This window comes from Phalacrocorax carbo, chromosome 4 (assembly GCF_963921805.1).
Source record: "Phalacrocorax carbo chromosome 4, bPhaCar2.1, whole genome shotgun sequence".
In the NCBI taxonomy this organism is placed as follows: domain Eukaryota; kingdom Metazoa; phylum Chordata; class Aves; order Suliformes; family Phalacrocoracidae; genus Phalacrocorax; species Phalacrocorax carbo.
The window spans coordinates 40,991,651-41,011,929 of NC_087516.1; the positions used below are offsets into that span (position 1 = coordinate 40,991,651).

Consider the following 20,279-nt stretch of genomic DNA (forward strand, 5'->3'; position numbering starts at 1 on the left):
CCAGTCATCTTGTTATGCAGAGAGGCACAACTCCTGAACTCACCTCAGTTCATCCCAGGGGGCTGCTGTGGTGAGCATCTATATCCCTAGCAACGCAGAGGCTCAGAAAAACCCGTCATTAATCACTGAGCCCGTTGGAAAGCAACTAGGAGCACTTACTTCTCTGTACCTTGACCGTTTCAATCTTTTCCCACATGCCTCATTTTCTTTTTTTGCTCACTCACTACAGCCGTACGAACGCCATAACATTTCAGAAAGATATTTACAATCTCAGGCATCCAAGTGACCAGCATTTCCCTGTGACCTTCTCACCCTATCAATTAGCTGTCAAGTTTTTTCTATGTTAAGTCCTTACAGAAATTTTTCTTAGGCTTCTGTAGCTTAAACACAGCCACTCCAATGCTTGCACTGGGAAAGTTTACATTTGGCTGGAGTGCAACTGCACTGTGGGAGCAGTATCCCGGCTACCTGGCACAAGTGCCTAACCCTGTAAACCACAGCTTAACCTGGCAGCACAGAGCACTCAGGAAACTTAACACATTACGGAGCTGTAAAGGTGACTTCAAATTTCCATTAATTCCTGTCTTTAACCAGGCAAATTATGCAGTTGGCTACTATCACTCCTAAAATTAAGGTATTTGTACTTTTTGTCATATTAAAACACAACAGATGAGTATAAACATATAACCTGATAGGGTTTTTTTCTTGTGTTATTTGAGAAAAACACTTGTATGTGGAAGCTGTGTTTCCCCTTTAAAAAACAATATTTAAAAACTCCTAGAGTTTAAATTCACTCAGCAAAAAAACCCACAGTATGCAATCTGGAATATGATATAAATAAACCACTTGGGGTGTGCTTCAAAGATAGTTATTGCATTAGCATAGACAGGGTATTCAGCTGAAAAATGCCTCTAGAGAGAATAAAAGTAGTAAAAACAAAATCTAATTTTAAATTTATTTGCTTACTAAAGCCTATAGGAATGATTAACTTTGAGACACTTCAAGAAATAATGCAAGACTGCAAAAATATTCAAGTATAAAGCAAGACCCTGAAAATTTGCCCTGTGAACTGGGAATTCGGACAACCTTTTTCTGATTCGAATATTTGTGTGTGTATATCAACACACAGATACACGCATATCTGGGTAGGTAGATCAAACACATTTAAGTAAGAAAACATGAATTGCAAAGCACTGCTCATTCTTACTGGCTCAACTTGCCATCAGGAATCACTGGAGATACTGCTGTTCCCAGGGACACTAGCTTAGCTGCTGTCCTGGAGTTGTCAAGCAAGCATAGATGCAGGATTGGCAGATAGCCTTGACACACTCGCCGTAGCCTACTGTCTCTTCCATCAGCTGTGTTCATTTTTCAGGCTGCAATCATTGTAATTGCTCATTCTGCGATTAGAAATTTCAGTGTGAATAAGCCACACTGAGTCTGAAGAATGACCATTCACATTGGTTTCCTGTTTTATTTTACTGCTTGAAACGTGGCAGTGACTCAAAGCCTAAACCCAGTATGGGGCCTCCTCATCCTAACTGAGGTAGATCCTCTTGTGAAAAGACAGACCAAACCTCCAAGAACTCGCAGTCTTTCAGAGGGATTTGCAGAGACAAAAGCCAGGTAAGTGCTTTGCTCATCCTTTACTCTCCATAAATAAGCACAAGACAGGGAAAAGAAGTGCTACTGTGGAGCATGCTATTTTATAGGTTGAAGACTGAGGCAGAAGGGTATTTAAAAAGTACCTCTTAAAGTATTTTAATAACTGAAAATCTGAGCCTAAGTGAACTGGCCAAGGTTACACAGGAAGGCTTTGACCGAATGGGAAAACGAATGCATGTCTCACGTCAGGCTCATAGCAGTCCTCCTTTTCCCAACCAATTTGCACATTAAAAATATTCAGAAAAGCCTCCTATTGCAGGAAGTCTAAGTTTCAGATGGGCAGTTCTTGTGACTCTGAAAAGACATACCAAGTCTAGAGGAGTCATTCACCAGGAAAGAGAGAGTTAACTCCTTACACGCACAGTAAAGATAGAATATATATCAAAGCTTTCACACTTTTTTCCATTCTGTAGTTTGCTCCATACTTTAAAAATGTATTTAAACTGAGTGACCATGTATGCAAAGGAAAACTTTACAAGCAGATAAGTCTTCTAGAGCTGAATGTCTGCCAAGACAAAACTGTGTGGTTTATTTTAAAAGGAGGAGTGGTTATCACTCAGAACACACCATTTCTGTTTGAGCAGCGGAGGCAAAATTAATGCTTATAATTTTTACTTGTCATTAAAATAGAACTCTTAAGAAATAAAATCTCATTTTTTAGCCTATACTGAAACAAAAAAAAAATTAGCAATTTTAATAAAACAAAGTTTTTAATTCAAAAGGAAGGATATTTTGAAAAACTGTTTCATGGAGAAATGAAACTCTGATACATGGAGCTCTTGCATACAGGTGTTATGTATTATAAACTCTATTACAGTACTGTACTATCCACATGAGATCAGATACAAAGAAAAACTTCCAGACTTTATTCAAGTTTGTGGGTTTGATTCTAATTCTATTTACAGCAAATCTTACCTCCATAGAGATGAGCACCTCCACTGGCTTCAGTGAACCCTCAGACTTAATATTGGCATAAGTAAGAGGCTTTGAGACTCTCACTCTTTTCTGTTTTAACTCTCAGGTGTAAGTGTGCAAGGGCAAAAGCTCAGAAAATTGTTTTATAGTTACCGTTATTAAGAAAGAGTCAAGTGAACTGAAGGCCTCATATTTCTTACACTTTTATCTCAACATACTTTGTCAAGACCAACATGTACCTCTCAGCCTTTTTAGAAGAGTAGAAGGAGGTTTTGCTCCAGGGGTAAAAATGGATCAATTCAACAGAAATCAGAGAACTACAGAAGATGAAAACTCAGGCACGACAGAGTCACCTCAAATCCATATCATCTGCTGTGAACAACAACAACAAAACCCACATTTGTACAGCTTCTCTTTTTCTAAGTAGTGTTCGTTACTAAGATATTGTGTGGGTCTTAATTTACGGAGCTGGCGGAGATGTTAGTTACTCAAAGAATTTGTTGTAGTACATATAATGAGGAAAATTAACTTCATGCCTTTCTTCTTTATACATCTAAAAAACTAAATCACTTGCATCTCTCCCTCACTTGTTGGTAAACAAACACATTTGCTCCAGACAACCAAAAATCTTTCGAGAACTCAAGATAGTGCACAGGAAAGGGGTGGGGGGGGCAGCCACTAGGTGGCAATAGAAACCCCTCAAATAAACTACTATTACACACACTATTTATGCTATTCAATAGCTATCAATTTCAACTAAGAAAGTGTTGAATCAAAAGGAAGCAAACAAAATATCTTATTGGTCATTAAAACCTCTAAATTTTCGGTACAATTTTCTGTAAGATTAATAGGACACACTGATTTAGCATTGTACTAAGTTAATTTCTCTTACTTATCTTCATATTTTTCTACCAAGACCATTATTTAACATGCCACACAGTAGAGAAATTACTTTCAATTATTATTTCAGCATTATTGGAAAGCTTTGTGATAATTTCTGTTGTGCTTAATAAATTTAGCACTCTGTCATCACTACAGAAGTCAGATAGCTGATATTATTACTTTTCTGAGTTTGGAAAGCATTAACAGACTTAAACTACTACTCACCTTCTGATTGCACTAACATTTTGTTTTCAAGTTCTAAAATTTCAGTGACTCTACAGGGGACTTCAGAAGAAAATTAGTCTTCAAATTAAATCTTAAGTCACATAATCAAAAATACCTTAAATTAAGAGATCATTGTTTCAAATATAGACCAAGTATTTCTATGCTGCAGAGTTCTTTGCATATGTGGAACTCACCACTAGGCTATAAATTTTACACTGCTCATTTTCACATCTTGTAAGTTAGCAAAAGTAAAAATCACAGCATAACACACATACGCATTATAACAGATTTAAGATTATAGAGTTCAGGTTGCATAAAGATACGAGTGTATAAATTTGGTGTTTTAATTTTCAAACCCTAGATTTTTCAACTTTAACATCTCTTTAGCGTTGGTCTCATATATAATTTCCACGGTTTGTTTTTGTTTGAACACCAAAACCTCCTGCAATGAATCCTCTGTGTCATTACCATCATGGTTCAACTACTGACCATTAAGACTTTTACCCCAAAGCATCAGGACTGCACAGGCAGGACAAAGTGCTGTTTTCGGTTTGGTAATGGCAACCGGTGCGCCTGATCTAGCCTACTTTTTTCTCCTTCTTTCAATGGTGGTGGTGGTGGTGGTGGTGGTAGTGTTCTGCATATGTAACGCCACAATACAGTCCAGGAGAAACAGAAATTCAGAGGAAGCTGGTCTGATTTTTCCCACTACACAACACCTTCTTCCCCAGCTCTCACTCATTCCCTCAGCTCTGTCTCCCTCCGCTTTGCAGCAATGCGATCTTGGGGTTATGTTACCATGTGAACAACCCCGGATGCCAGCTTTTCTCTGGGGGGTTGCCAGACAGGGATGGGAAATAATAAAACTAAAATTGAACTTGAATTAAATTCTAAAGGAAAAGGGCAGGGAAGTACCTGTTCTTTAGGCAGTCCACTGCTGTGGGGTTTTCTTAAACAAATCTTAACAGAGACAGCAAATTATCACCAAAAAAAATCAATGTACAGTGGAAAAACTCAGATAGCCTGCCAGGAGACATTCTCATAATTTGGGTTAGGGAACAAGTTCATCAAAATACAAACCTAAACACCTCAGTTTGGGAAAGTGGTGTGACAAATTCTGACACCAACTGTGCCAAAATTTCACATATTAATTTCATCTCTGCAAGGAGGCAAAGGAGAATAAATTACCAATTTTTGCCAAATTGTAATCCAAATCTGGATGTTGAAAGCTCAGCCTGTTTTCTGCTTACAGTGTCACGTACTTGCCATAGAAATATGTCTTTTTCATGAACATTTTGCCTACAGCTTTGAAATACTGAGAAGCAATACTAAACTCTTAATAAAATAGAAATATAGTCACAGACATGCACATGAACACTGACTGACATCTGCAGACTTTCCCTCAACAATGTGACTAAAAATACATTTGGACAAAATCCGGTTTAAAATTTGAAACCATTATTTTCCTGTCTGCAAGTGGTACAGAGTCACGCTTCTCATTGCTTACCAGAACAATTAATTCTAGTGAGGATCTGGAGGTAACATAATTGTGCAAGTCAAAAAGCTACTTTACTTAACAAAAAAATAAAAAAGGACGCAGTAAACACAGGTATACCACTTTAATCCCAAATGTTTAAATAAACTCTGAAGTGTTCAGCATGTAACTTGTTTTTCTCATATTTCTCTACGGTCAGCATTAATAAACACTCAGCAAGAAGATATTTTAGATATTCTTCCTGCCATAGCCCCTTTGTTTAGTCCCCCTGGTTGCTCAGGCCTTGGGTCTATGGGAAATACACAGAATCTACAGATGCTGGTACTAACCAAGGCAAAAAATTATTCAGCAAGGTTACGATGCAAGCAATGAACATAATAAGAAATTAATTGAATTTAAGAGTTGTTGCTTTACTGCTGGGCTATCAAGAGAAAGAGAAGCAAAAACCCACAAGAGATAGAGATGCAGCTGAAACCTCAGATTTGCATCAATCAGTTTAAAAATACACATACCTGACAAGCAGATGACAAGCCACACAGGAACCTCTTATAGACAAGAGCTCATGTAAGTCTTCAAGCAGGCTTGTAAATTCACTTAAAGTGTCACATATAAACAGGCTTTGCTTAGCCCATGTACCTCTCCTCTGTCTGGAAGCACATGGTAAGAGGCCCTAAGAAAAGGAAGCTTTTGGTTGTTAAACTGAGGTAAGCTAACATATTATTAAAAATCTGTTACGATTATGCCAGATTCACACAACTTAGAGAAAGAAGAGCAGATAATGCTGATCTTTCGTACTATCATCTCTTTCAAAATACTTGTTGGTAGACCATATTATATCATTTGTTTCATTCACTTTGTTCTCTACCTGAGCTCTTGGAGAAATAAGACTAAGGGGAAATAAATTCAAATAATTCTTCATGTCTTATATTTAACAACTGTGCCAGGAGGATCTCATTCTTCCTCAGACCTTGCAGCAAGAAGCAGTAGCAGAAAACAGAGCAAGAAATAGAAAAACAGAAGGAGCAGCTGTTCTCTAGCTGCCATGCAAAGATGCTCCACCTGTGTAGCAATTTGGAGGGATCTAAAGTGGGGAACTACTTTCTTTCTGTGGGTAGGGATGGTGATCAAGTGCATGGAGACTTCCTGCTAAGTGAGGAGTTTCTGTCACGGGAAAAGTCTGAAGTGTTTATAGATCTTGTACATCTTCAGCATCTAATGTTTTTGAGTTTTAGCCAGGTTATACTATTTGCTGCTAGTCTAAATGGTGAGGAGCTTTATAATTTGGGAGACTTCTGTGTACGTCTCCTCTCTGATGCTGAAAAACTAACAAAACTTTCTGCTAAAGGAAAATGGTCCACAGTTGGTAGGGTAGAGAGGGATACTGAAATCTGAGCTCTGACTGACTCAGTAGAGAATGAAGGGCTCTGCTCTTCCACCAGAGTAAAGCCCCCATCTCTAGGTTTTGACTCTTCAAGCTAAGGCAGCTTCAGATGTGGCTGCCTCACGCACACATCCACTTCTCTGACTGGAAACAAGCCTTCCTCAGAGCAGAGTCCACCTCCTAAATTGCTGCAACTCCCAGGCCACTGTGTTAATTAAAACTAAAATCAAGCTGATAACCAACCCCAGCACACACCTCTGGAGCTTGGCTGGCACCACTCTGGATTTCACATGACCCCTTAATGTACACTTCTCTTCCTGATGGAAAAACTCAAATTCAGAGACCTCTCTGGTGTTAAGAGGGTTTTAAAGCTTTTGCTTTCTTTCTGTTACAGTCTGATAATTGTCACAAAGTGAAGTTATATTCTGGATGGAGGGGCCACAGGTGGTTTGCACCTAACTCACGCAGAGCATTTTACCCACACCAAAGGGCGTTTAGCTGTGGCCCTCTAACCATGCAGGCTTTTGCATCTCTTGAAGTTATTTTGGGAATAATATCCTGGCTGCTGTTAAAAGGGTTTGTTATTCTCCTCTTTATGCTCAGTATAGAACAAAATGCACTTAACGTTTTATTCTGTTTATTTAACAGCTTATTAATTTATTAAATTAAAAATGTTTTCTCACCCAGAAAACATTTGGAGCATTTCTCCAGATGTCTGTCCAACCTTTTATTCTGTTCTTCAGGGCTGGCCCAAAATAAAGCATATGCTTTTTTTTTTTTTAATGAAATGACCTTTAATTCCCACTCTTCTGCTCAAATACATTTCTTTTTTTCTTTGACTTATGTGAAAAGTAATGGAATGACAACCTCTAAAAAAATTATACAAAATTGGTTGTAAATAAAGACTATTTTCAGCTAAAGAGCTTAAGTGCATTCCTTACATTAAGTCATTCCTAACTAATACAGTTCTTTAAATAGATGAAATTAAAGGGCACAGTTGCAAGAGAGGAACAACTGAAATGTGTTCGTAGTTTTCTGTTTATGTTGGAGCGGGCAGGACTTGAGAATTTATAAAAGTTCAGGTACGGCATAAAGATTGTTTATATGTGGAGGAAAAGAGGTGTTTAGAACTGGTTCATGATCAGTTTTAGGTAATTTCTTTAGCCATTCATTGTGGGAGAGAAAAAAAAAACACATATACAGCATTCTTATAATTTAATTTCTACGATATACCCAGTAGGAATGATTCCACATGACAGAGGGTTGCCTTTCCTGAAACATATTTTTAAGAAAATTTTGCAGGGGAGAAAACGTTAAAATACACCCTCCTCTAATACAGGTACTTTCCCTTGACCAGCTTTTCATAGTTCTTCTGGCTGTTCTTGGTCTGATTGCCCTTTGCATACTGGTTGTGCTTTCTGCACCCTCACAGACTTTGGTGCAGTAACGCTTGATTTACACCACTTCAGACTAAAGGTGGCTCCCTGGGTAAAATCCAGGCCGCAGGGAAGCTGGTGGCAAAGCTCCCATTGACTCTGATGGTGCTAAGGTTTCATTCTTTCCTGTTTAAGCAAAGGTTGTCCCCTGCACCAGCTACCCCTCATACTTGGGAGAAGCTCTAGTGCTGAATCAGCGGTTTCACAACTGTTTCACAACCCAAAATAGGCTGAAATATTTTAAAAGTGTAGGGAAGGAAGATAAATTATTTAAAGATATACCAAGTAAGTATGGGCTGAACTTTAGAAAGGTAACATTTATAGGCTGGCTGTATGGAAAAACATCCTGACTGGACATTAATCAGTCCTGAATAGGGATATTAAACAAGGCCAACATTTTCAGACTCAGATGCTTGAAACTCGAATCTAAATCCACAGTTAGAAATTCAGTTTTAAGACTACCTGGCTTGAAAAATGTGTTTCTAATCTGAATTTATCTGTTCATGTTCTCTTGTGGACCTCACAAACTAAGGAAAACTACCGATCTAACTGAATGCCTTATCTGGTTTCAAAATTAATGCTGCAGGAGAACTCCTGTCATTTAACAACAGAACTTTCTCAGACAACTGAACAACCACAACCAATTTTCCGAACAAAGACACACGTGCACCAGAACTCAGGAACGTAGATGTCTGCTGGGAAAATCTTCAGGGAAGATGGAATAAAGGAGAACTATATCCTCCTTAAAATTTTACTTTTAATCTTTGCTATATAAAGAAACATAGAACTTGAAAGCATTGTGGGGCTTCTCTGGAATTACGTGTCCTCATTCTTGAGAATAAATACTATTTTAGATCTCCTTTTTAAAACATATATTAAACATATTGCCATACTACAATATAATAAAGAGATTTCCCATTTTAATAATAAAAATAACTCATATTCGTTTTAAAGTTGCAAGATGTTAACATCAGATGGGAAACAGTTTAAAAGACAAGTGCTAAAAATAACCTTTAAAATATAGCGTACATTGATGTTTCAAAGATGAGTGAAAGTTACACTTGGCAAGGGCGTTGGATCCTTTCATACACTGGATATGTTTAGCTTTGGTATTTTCTTAACAAATGGTTAGTATTGGACCCTATGTCCCTGGAGGAAAGAGATCATCCTGCAGTGACATGTTTCTATACAAACATACTCAAACCAAGGTCATCACTCACCTTCCTAAACCCTCAGCAACACAAGCCAACAACTTAATTTACAGAGAGGAGTTGCATGAAGTGGAACTAGCAGATCCCAGGGTCCAGTCAAGGTCTGCCACTGAATTAAGGGAACAGATGGAGTGGCTCAAGCTAGATGAGAATTTTTTTTCCGACTTCACCCATATATTTTCACATGCATCCCTAACTCATGCTTAACCCTTTCTTATCTAGGAAGGCACGTAAATTGAAAGACATGAACACCAACTCACTTTGCTGTATTACTTCCACACAAGACCTGATATTGCCTCTAAGCTAGCACCCAGATATACCAATGAATTCAAGCTATTCCACTGCCGTTCGAGGCTCTGACCTTCCTATTACAATTTTCAGAATAGCCTTAGCTTCCTATGAACAAACCTGTGGGCTCAGATTCTCTTTGTCAGGTCTCTAAAGGAGCAACAAGATCCAGACTAGGTACAGTTTAGGCATGATTTTGATTCCTCCTTTTTTCTTCTTTGTATCTGACAGACACATATCTGAGTTCCCAAGCCTTGTGATACTGCATGTTGGCAGCCATTGGCCACTACTTGAAAGCGGAACTGTCAGGTGGAATCCTTTTAAGTTTACCAGTTTTTAAGAATGATAGTTACTGATGAAGCAAGCCCTTAAATATATAAACTTCTAAAAACATACTTTTTATGTCCCAGTATAACTATCCCAAATGTCTCTTCCCACAAGAAATGACACCACTCATTGATTAAAGATGCACACATTTTAGGTGTTTTATTTTTCTTACATTGAGTTTTTCCTTTCCCTTTAATACTAGATAAAACTAAAAATCAAAGTTACAATTTGTCAGTTCAATAAGGGTCAGTTATCTGGCTGGGTCTGTGAGTTTTATATACTGACATTGAAAGATGGCAGACACCCAGTGATCTCAGCAGTTTTGTTAGATATAATAGGAATGAACTCAGATTTACACTTTGGGTTTTTTGCTTGATCTTGGCACCCAGAGTGTCATAGCTCCTCTGAAGAGGATGATATTCTTTGCTCAGTGAATATCAGCGATATATAAAACCTCTTTTCCTCTTGTGTCACAAGAGTGTAATCTTTCACAGCATGAAACAGAACTCTGGAAAACAGTGAATTCTGTCAATAAACAGGTAAAGATATCCATCAGTTGTTACCTTATTGCATATCTGCTCCTCCTCAGGGAAGACTGGTGGTATAAACTTACAGTGTCTGATTGTGTAGGAAAGGAGGGGTTACCATCTCTTTCTTATATCCCCATAACATCTGCTACTGGTCACTGTTACAGACTGCGGCTTTGATCTAATCCAGTATGGCTATTCCTATGTCCTATAACTGCTTTCATAAATTAAAGCCATAACCTTTCCCCTTGCCGTTACTGTTGGTCACGCTGTTTAGCTTCTTTATGTAACATAGGATACAGTTATCTTAGAAATATAATATGCTGGTGCACTTTATTGGAAATTAATTTTTGAATCTTTAGTCAGCTTGATGTATTTTATAAAGGGACACAACTCTTCAGTCATATCAAATTAATAATTGTCTCAAATTACTGTGCAGAATTACTTAGAAGTGAAAAGTTGTTGAGAAATCAGAACCAGGTCTATCCACTGCACATTATGAAACGTCAGTAATTTGCATTGGCAATGATCAGAGAACTCCACCTTTAATTTTCTCAATACTGCACATTAGTAAGGAATTCTTTACCTCTCAGGAGCTGTACTCTTTGAAATGTGTTATGCACATGTAGTCCATTCTTGGACTGTACGTGCTCCCTGTGCCTGAAGCTAGCCACGAGCACGCGCACAATAAAAATGGACTCCATGTGGACAGTTGTTCCATGAAGAGAAGAAATTTATTTAGGCTGCAAAGTCAAGGAGCTAAAAATTAAGAAATGCCAAACTTAGTTGTCTGTGCAATGGTGACCTCAGTGGAGAAATGCATTATTTACTGTCACAGTGCAAGAAGTCTAATTCCCTTTCCCAAGTAAAACAACCTCTATCTTCTAAAAGTCTTCTTGCCAAGTGCTGAAAATACATGCAGCTCAGACAGTGCCAGAAGTAGCATTCTGAAATTACTATTGCAAAGTCAAAGGAAATAGCTTGTATCCTGTGGGGGGAGGGGGATAAAACCCCTGGAGTAACTTTCCCTCTCTCTTTAATTTATGTTGCCTTGATTTGCATTCTGTTATTTTTCAAATGCATACGATTCATTTTATATGCTTTTTCCTTCCTTGCATCCTGCTTGCTAGCTAGATCATCTGGTGCATTCTCATCCACCAAGAAATAGGTTCTCAGGGAGGACAAGGAACAGGCCTCTCTTTACTCAAAATAATACTTCTGCACTGCTCTAGTGAACGAAGCCCTTTTCCAGCTAGGATACAGTTTTTCTGGTGTAGCTTCTTCTGCTCGGTAGCACCAGGATTTTCTCCTCTCAACCTCTAATCCTTTTTTGTCAAAAATCTACCTGGCTTTTACTCCATTTATATCCTGATCACCCTTTGCTTAGCTGTTTCCCTGTACTGTTTGCTAGCTAAAATTTGATTTAGTCACCTTTTCTTCTCCCTTTATTCCCATGCCTGGCAGTAGCCTCTTGGAAGTCTAATATTCTTTATGACAGCATCTACATAAAGAAGTTGAGCTGCATTTCTCATTTACTCTCTATCCACTATGGGATAAACACAGTGTAAAAGCTGAAGTCAGTGGTACTGTCTGCCTTGTGATGCTGGGTTCTACTTTTCTGGCAAGCTGGCTCGTCGTGTATTATCTTTATCACAAAAATGCACAGTCGTATATATAATAGACAGAAATATTAATCAGTTTAGACTTCTTTTAGAGTAGAATAATCTGAGTTTTGTCATAAGGACATCAAGAACAGACATCTTTCTTTCTGATTAAGTGGTTAAGGCAAAAGTGTGATTTATCATAAAAGCATTAAAAACCCTGAATTTTTCTTTTTAGTAATAAATTTTCTTGGATCTACAAAAAGGTCTTAAAAATGGTGGGCATTTTTAGAAATGAATGATACCCTCTTACTAGGTGGGCACAACTGTCATTCTGTGTAGACACAACAGTCCCAACCCCGTATATGTATACTGTTTGTGTAACTGGTGACACCCATAGGCAGGCCAATCCACAGGCCTGTGATTTATGCTCATAGTTAAGGTAGCTGCATGAAAATGCTAGGCATGCAGTGGCATCTGTACTTGAACCAAAGACATGAGAGGAAAGCTTGAGCTCAAGACGGGCTGTTAGAACATCCTGTCTAGTTACCCCACTTTTATTTTGGAAGGCACTATATTTCAGTCAGCTCCTTCTGAATGGAGTACAGTTTGAATTAAAGCAGCTAGTGCTTGGTTAAGATACACCCCCCACAAAAGGTTGGCTGGTTTTGGCTTAAAGACAGCAAGAGAGGGAACAAGTGCAGAAGGGACCAGTTCATTTGACAGATTTTTCTACTGGTCCCTCCTAGAAGCTGGACCTCATTTTTTATTTGAATTTATCTCACTTTGGCTTCCACTCTCTAAAACTCATTTTGTATTTCTTTAATATGTAAAGGGTTACAAACACTGTTTTCTCTCCATGAAGGAACTAGTGACATACAATCAGGTTGATTGTCAATCTTCTTGGTATTTTTGAAAAATAATAAAGATTGAACATTCTAACTTCCTCACTATGAGGCATATTCTTTGTAATATTTTTATATGCCTATTTTAATGTTTCAATATCTTCTTAAAAGTAGAGAGTAGGACTCATTACAGTCTTCCATTATCAATATTCTCTCTACACATACAAAACCTGAGTAGTTCGTTTCAGCACAAAGTTATACTGGGAATGGTGTTCATTTGGGTACACATTTTGACTCCCAAATCTTTTTCTGGAATGACTGCTTTCCAATACATACTGTCCTACTCTGGAAATATGCCTTGTTTCTAGCATTTTCTTTTAAATTATGCGCATGTCAGTGCATCTGTATCGTGTACGAAGACCAGCTTGTAGAGAGATGTTCAGCAACGACGTAAAAATGTCTCCAGTATAGATCTAGAGGAGGGATTTTTTCACCTGTAATTTAGGGCTTGTACTTAATTATTTAACAACTATCTGACTATCAGCTTTTAATTGGATAATAAAAGGCCTTTGTTGTCACCTTGTGAGACTGTCAGTGGATGAAATAGGGCAACTCTAAGGTTAAAAAAAGGGAAGAAGAAAGCAGAAGATCTAGAAAATTTTGTGCTATTTACTATGACTATTGCTGTTCACGACAACTCACCAGAATGCACAGCTAAGATCAACAGGCACTTGATTTTTTTTAACTTGTTGTATTTCCTGAGTGCTCTCGGGGGTTGCCAAACAACTGAAGAAGGAACCAGTCCTGGGACGATGTTGTGTGTTCTTGGCTAATATCGGGATCTAGCTAATGAAGGGACCAATGTTTTTCCTAGTTATGTCTTTAAAGGACATTTATCGTGCAGCTTATACTCTGGCAGAAAAACCATTCCTAATCTGTTTTAAAACAAATAGATTGTGTACAGCTGTCCCTATATCCAAGGCAAAATGATGATTTAATGTTGATTAAGAGAGAAGGCCTTTGAAGTGAGCGAGGCAGGAGCCCATAGTATGTCTTTAGTGATCATTATCAGTCTTTCCCTGAAGGGTGACTTGGTGCCAAAAGCGCTTTCCCCAAACTGGCTGAGGTGGATTCAGGAGCAAATGCTTTGTAAATTTAAAAAGACCTTCTCAATCGCAGGCCTCTGATGTCTTATTCCTTTAGCTGTATTAATGTCTGAGAATAAGCAGATGCAGCCTTTTTCACTGGTTAACTACAAAAAGGGGCAAGGTCCACTGCTACACAGCACTGTGGGCATTATTTATTCATCACAAGAAGAGCAACTGAGCATGTACCCTGCAGTAAAATCAAAGAAAAGTTGCTGGGTTTGTTTGTTTTCCTTTTTCGTATGGACAGCTGCTTTAGCAAAAGAAAAAGTATTTGGATTTAGCTTTTTATAACTAAAGACTGTTGTGAATCATTATATAGAAGTATGGAAAAAGCAATCAAGTTCTCCCTCTCATTTGCCTCAGAGTTACATGCCAAACGCCAGTCACAATACAAGTGTGCATATGTAGACCTACACATAAACATTGTATATTATATACACATATGCACACATGCTTACATTGCTGTCTGAAATGAAATGAGCGGTAAGCCATTTGTATTTGCATCTGTCTATCCATCTGTCTACGATTTGGTTAAAAAAAATCACAGTACCAGTGACAGATAAGAGCAATCCTGTGTTGTTTCACACTAACAGTTGTAAAGAATGTAATTCTTATATAGCTGAAGGGTTGATGGCAACAGAAAGGAGGCACTGGGGAAACTGTGTTTCCTTGTTTGACAATTACAGTTTACATTCATTTAGGAAAATGCCGATTTTGCATCACAAAAAAAAAAAAAAACCAAACCCCAAACCATCAACAATTTTCTTGGTAAACCTCTTTTCATCTCAAGTTACAGGATTCTGTGATTTTACAGACTCCCAAATCCATCGTTATTTGTTTATTTTGTAGCGTTCTATAAATAGTCGTCATATATGCTTTCTCTGAACAGTGGTTACCATCAGAGACATTGTAGCTACTGTTTAGAGCATGCCCGTTAGTAACATACTTTCTCAAATACCATAGTATTAGGCAAAAGCAAATATATAATGATTTTAAGCATACGGTGCTCTTCTGTAAGTGTAACCAAGACACTTTTGTTTCCACTGCTAAGAAAGGACGCTTTGCTATTGACTTCAGGGGGAGGGTGGGGAAGGAAACTTATCCTTTGATGGGGATGGGTTTTGTATAATTGTCTGTAATTTAAAAATTATGTAAATGTTGTACTGTGAGAGCTGCCAGACTGACAATTCTGGGAATTTAAGTAGAGAGCAATAGCGTGGGTTTCTCAACATTGCTCCATTATTGTGTTGCAAATCATGCCAGGAGGGAGATATGGCTTGAATATACATAACCAAGTGCAGAAGAGCACTTCTAGACCCATATTGTAAAATTTTAATTCTTCCTCAACCTCCTTCCTCCCAAATAACCAAAACCAGACAAGTTTTTGGCTGAAAATGTTTTGTTTAGGGGCATGTTCATGAAAAGTTGAAATCATAAACCAGTTTTCAATACAAAAAAAGTTTTTATACAAATTTTTCAGCTAACCATATTAACTTCAAACCTTTTCTTCCTATAAACACTATAAACATAAAAATTAATCTTGCTCTATCTTTTTTCTTTTTAATTGGGTTGATTTTTTAGCTTTAGCTCCTATTCTGTAATAAAAATCATCAAAACATGGAAAAATTTGCATGTTAATGTGATTTTCACATTGTTTTTCAAAACAACTATTCTGTTAATGTCTGACTATTTCACGGCTAGGTAAAGTGGGGCATGGATAACACCATACAGCATCAAAACTTTGTGGCAATTTCCTGCGAAACCCACAGTTGTGAGTTTGACACCTAAAAATTTCAGTGGAAGCAGAAGTTTAATGAAAGATCAGATCATTCTCCAAGCCTGCTTAATCCGTGACCTTGCTAAAACTGATGAAGGTAGCAATTAATCCCAATTAGAGAGTTTGGTTTTGTGCAATATACAAGACAAAATTTTTTTAGTGAAGTTTGTCTGATAAATTATGCCTAGAGTTAGTTGCTGACTGATTAGCCAGCGATTCTAGCAGGGTGTCATTAATAGATTTGGTAAAGGGAATTATCTGTTTTAAATATTTATCCTTCTGGTTATTTACATTCTGTAAACATGTCATTCAAAAGGGTTTTTCCCTAAATCTTTTCTCACCAAAATATCAAGACTTTTATAACAATTCAGTTAAAATGTTGGTTTTGATATTTTCCGTCACTTACATGTTTCTGTTTTGTTCCAGAGGGCAATAAAATGAATGACCTGCGGGTTTGAGATTTGTTTCTTTTCAAAAAAATGTGACACTCTGCAAAACATCCACAATTTTGGGAAAATAATCTCAAAAAATGTAAGAACCCCAGAACAACTTAGTTTTTCTACTTTATAGGTTGCTAGTAATTAAAGAAATTTTGAATAGTTATGAAGTTACACTTTCAGCATCAAGGATATATCTAGCGACACTTAACAGAAAGACCTCAAACAAAAATGTTTCAAGACATAAAAGTCAGAAATGCACAAACCCTATGCCGTTCTGCCAAAATAACTGGTCCTGCAAAAGCTGCATTTTGCTGTTTACAGCCTTGATCAGTTCCCTAGCAGTTGTGGGCTTACTTATCATAGTAATACACAAAATTAGATGGTTAGTGGATTGGATCCTTAGTGTCCAGACACTTTTCTTAAGTTATGTTCAGACTTCCTGTGTAAGCTCATGTGTAATTAATTGATTTTAGTCTATTATTTTGTCTTCATGTCTGTGGCTGAGGAGCTTCTTATTCTCAAATTTCATATTTCTTAGCTTGCTTAAAAAAAAAGAATAATTTTGCCCAGTGTCATAGTTGTTTAGTATTTTAATTCTCTAAGTAAATTTTGGGTATGCAAATGGTATGCAAATTAAAAATATTTATTTACAGAGTAGTTCTTCACAACAGTAAGAATGATATAATCATACACAGTCAAAACTTGTTCACCTTATTTAAATGCAGCTGGAAAAAGAAAATTTGTTCATGCTTGAAAGAACTGACAATTTTTGTCTCTCAGGAAAATATCTGAACAAACCATTGTAAATGGCATGAACAGCACCTCTGTGCTTTAAGCCTTCTGTCACCATACTGTCCGCTCTGAGTATTAACCTGAGATGATACTGATTTTTAAAATCCAAAATGTATGTTAGCATTTCTCCATCCACGACCAAAGAAGATGCCCATATTCTTCTGAGATAATGTGGTTTCAAGATCCCAAGAATAGCCAATATTTGAAAGAACAAGGCTAATTAGATCAATTTATGGAAAAAATGCATGATCCATTCTTTAATAAACCATTGGCCAATATAATAAAGCTGACAACAGGGTCCCTCATAACCAGAGAATTAACTAATTCTGAGTTAATTAAGAAATAGCAGAGTGTGGAAAACTCTGTGACTTTCACCAGAGGCTTCAGTTTCTTCCAGAAAAGAATGACACTGTGTATAACAGGCAAGAATTTAAACAAGAAAAAATAGACATTATCAAGAATCCTAAATAATTAGAATGAATGTGGGAGGACCATCAACAAAAAAAACCAAAAGCTGACATGACTGTGCTGTGCTTGCACAACTACATAGTGCAATAAGGAATTAAATGCCAAAGGATTCTGTGAGCCTCCTGGGAGAGGTGGAGCGTAGAATTTCACCAAAAAAAAATGGTCTTTCTTGCCCCAGTGTCTGTTTAAGTCATCTTTATCTCCATTTTCTCTTTTTTCTCACTTCTGCTATTTATGGCGTCCTGAGGATACACCTTATTCACAGAATTTTAATGGCAATTTTGCTGCTAAGTAGAAAACTGCCTAAAATATCTTGAGATATTATGCTGTTAACATCTTTCACTACATCTGTGGTATTCATAATAATAATAATAATAATAAATGTGGAAACATAGGCTGAAGTATATTGGTTACGAATCAGTTAAAGAAAATGAGCCAAAAATAACATCTGCACCAGCAAATCTGCACTGCTTAGCATACGGTTTTAATTTAAAAATATTTACTCCTAAATTTTGAGAGCTGTGAGAGGTTTTAGATGTGTGCTTCTCATTAAAAAGATGCTGGCAGATAGTGTAGCCCAAATATTGGCTCTGGAGAAAAGGCCTAATATTAGGCCACATTGAGCCATTGATTTTTTTTAGGTAGAAGTCTTCACCGAGTCCTAACAGAATTCACTTTAGCAATTTTATGTTAATAATTCAAACTCTCACTTGACTTCTTGTCAGATAAATGTTTAACTATGGTATTAGCTGGTACCTGGGCATCATACAGTAATTAACTAGAGGTAGACCAGTTTAGGTCTTTTGATAAGGTTTTAACAAAAATCAGTTCTTAAATATTAAAAACGTGTCCTTTAAATGCAACATTAAATATTTGAGTTTTTAGTTACTAACTCTGGTAAATAAGAATGACCCTTAATTTACTTGACTGTGCCTGCTTTTCTAGAGGGGGAGTTATTTCTAGAGGTACCAAAAGTTAGAAGCAACATGGTTCACTCTGAAGTGAAGGGGAATGGAGCAGTTAGACTGCATTTTCCACACCAGAGGTATGGGAGGGACATCAAGTGTGAATGTACAAGTGCACAGCTATTTGCATCTGTTAGTCCAAACCCACAGACAGCAGTCTTTGTTGTAGGTTACAAGAATCAGCTTTGAAAGTGTCGCCTATGCTGTCAATGTCTCCACAAGAATCCATCCATTTACCATATGTTGCACCTCTTTCTATACTGAAGGACTTGGAACCTTAAAATTCATATGTGTATTTTCACAGTGGCCTCAGTCACTTCACGACAGTAACGAAAGTCACTTGGGGTACTCTTCAGTCTTCCAAGAGATTCAGCCAAGCAGCCGAACCTGAGATCTCTCTGTTTAGATCTTCCTTTATTTTAAATGGCTACATTAAAGCCACACGTAATTTAAAGGTTCCTTTAAAATACCTATATTTGTGTGCTGGGTTGTAGTCTGCCTGAATCACTATCCTTTTACTTTAAAATGACTTTTTAATTAAAAAAGAAAATACAGGAGAAGTAAAAACAAATTGACAATGCTATAAAAAGATTTTTATATGATTGGGTAAATTTAAATATTTCTGCAAGTAAACCTTCCTAACTTTTTGGTGATTTTCTTTTCTTTTTGTTGTATTTAATTTTTCTATAAACTGTTTGGATAAAAACTATTCTTAATTGTCCGGTGATAAAAGCTGTCCAGCAACAGAAAAGTTCACATCTGCTTCAACGGCAGACATATAAAACCTGTGTGACAAACACGATCATTAAACAATCTGATTTTCTTGTTGGGAGGGTTTAATGCTGTTGGGTGTAGTATTAAAATGTAGAATTTGATAGTGCGTCTTAAAATTTTAATGATGTGTTCATGAATATAAAACATGCTTCCACCAGTGACTTTATGACTTCTCCTCTGCATAATTAGTGGTATCTGTTTTATGAGCTTACTGTTGTTGCCTTGATCCCATGAAAATGTGAAACCACTGTAATAATTTACACCATTCCAGAGCTTTAAAGACACGAGCTGGGATTTCTTCCCCTTTTCTCCTTCTGTATTCCCTTGCTTCTAATAGCAAAACAGAACTTTAAGTGGTCTTCGTGAAAGCTGAGCAAGGAAAAAAATTAAAGGACAATATTTAATTTTAAACATTTGTCATAACACTGTATTTCTTGCCTCAGCTTAAATCTGCCTTGTTAGCTTCTGTTAGAGGATGAGACAACCTTCCTATCACAAAGCTGGTAAATTTAAGTGAATTCATTTGTTGAGGAAGTTTGTTAAAACAGTAAATGAATTTGCATTTCTAGTGTGCAAAATAAAATGTGACTAACTTGCAGTTCGAAAAATAATCATCGAGATGATAATGATTCTGTGACCACAGTTGGCTAACTTCTGAACTGACATTTATTGTACAGTTTCTCCCCATTCTTCCTGCTCCAGAATTCAGCAAGCACTGGACCCTCACAAATAAAACATCATTTGATTCATGAGAAGAAACACAGCATTTTACTTAGAATCTTAGGCTGAATATTAGGCAAGAAGGACAGCAGCTTCTTCTTTGGTTTCACATCTGTAAATCAAGGCTGGTGTTGGTAAAAACAATGATGGGTTATTGTGGCATTTAACAGCGATGACTCAAAGTCATCTTCCTCCACTCAAAGAATGCAGTGAGGGTGTGAGCACTCTTTGCAGACACATATTCCAAATGAATGCACAAGCTCCTGGAAGTTACTCAAAAGCAGAAAAGATGTTGTTGCCTATGCTTTGTGCAAGGGCCATCCACAGCCTGATTCTGAGTTGGTTCCCTTCAGAATTTAAACAAAATAAAAAAGAACTGACCACCATGCAATAAAGA

At 37.2% G+C, this 20,279-nt stretch overlaps 1 long non-coding RNA gene across 1 annotated transcript in view; it reads left to right on the forward strand.

The window, feature by feature from the left end:
- Positions 1-1,401: 1,401 nt before the first annotated feature.
- LOC135313269 (uncharacterized) overlaps positions 1,402-20,279 on the forward strand; it is a 60,364-nt gene continuing 41,486 nt past the window's right edge. The window contains exon 1 of the long non-coding RNA XR_010372886.1: positions 1,402-1,626. This is a non-coding gene — a long non-coding RNA (uncharacterized LOC135313269). The remainder of the gene's footprint in view (positions 1,627-20,279) is intronic.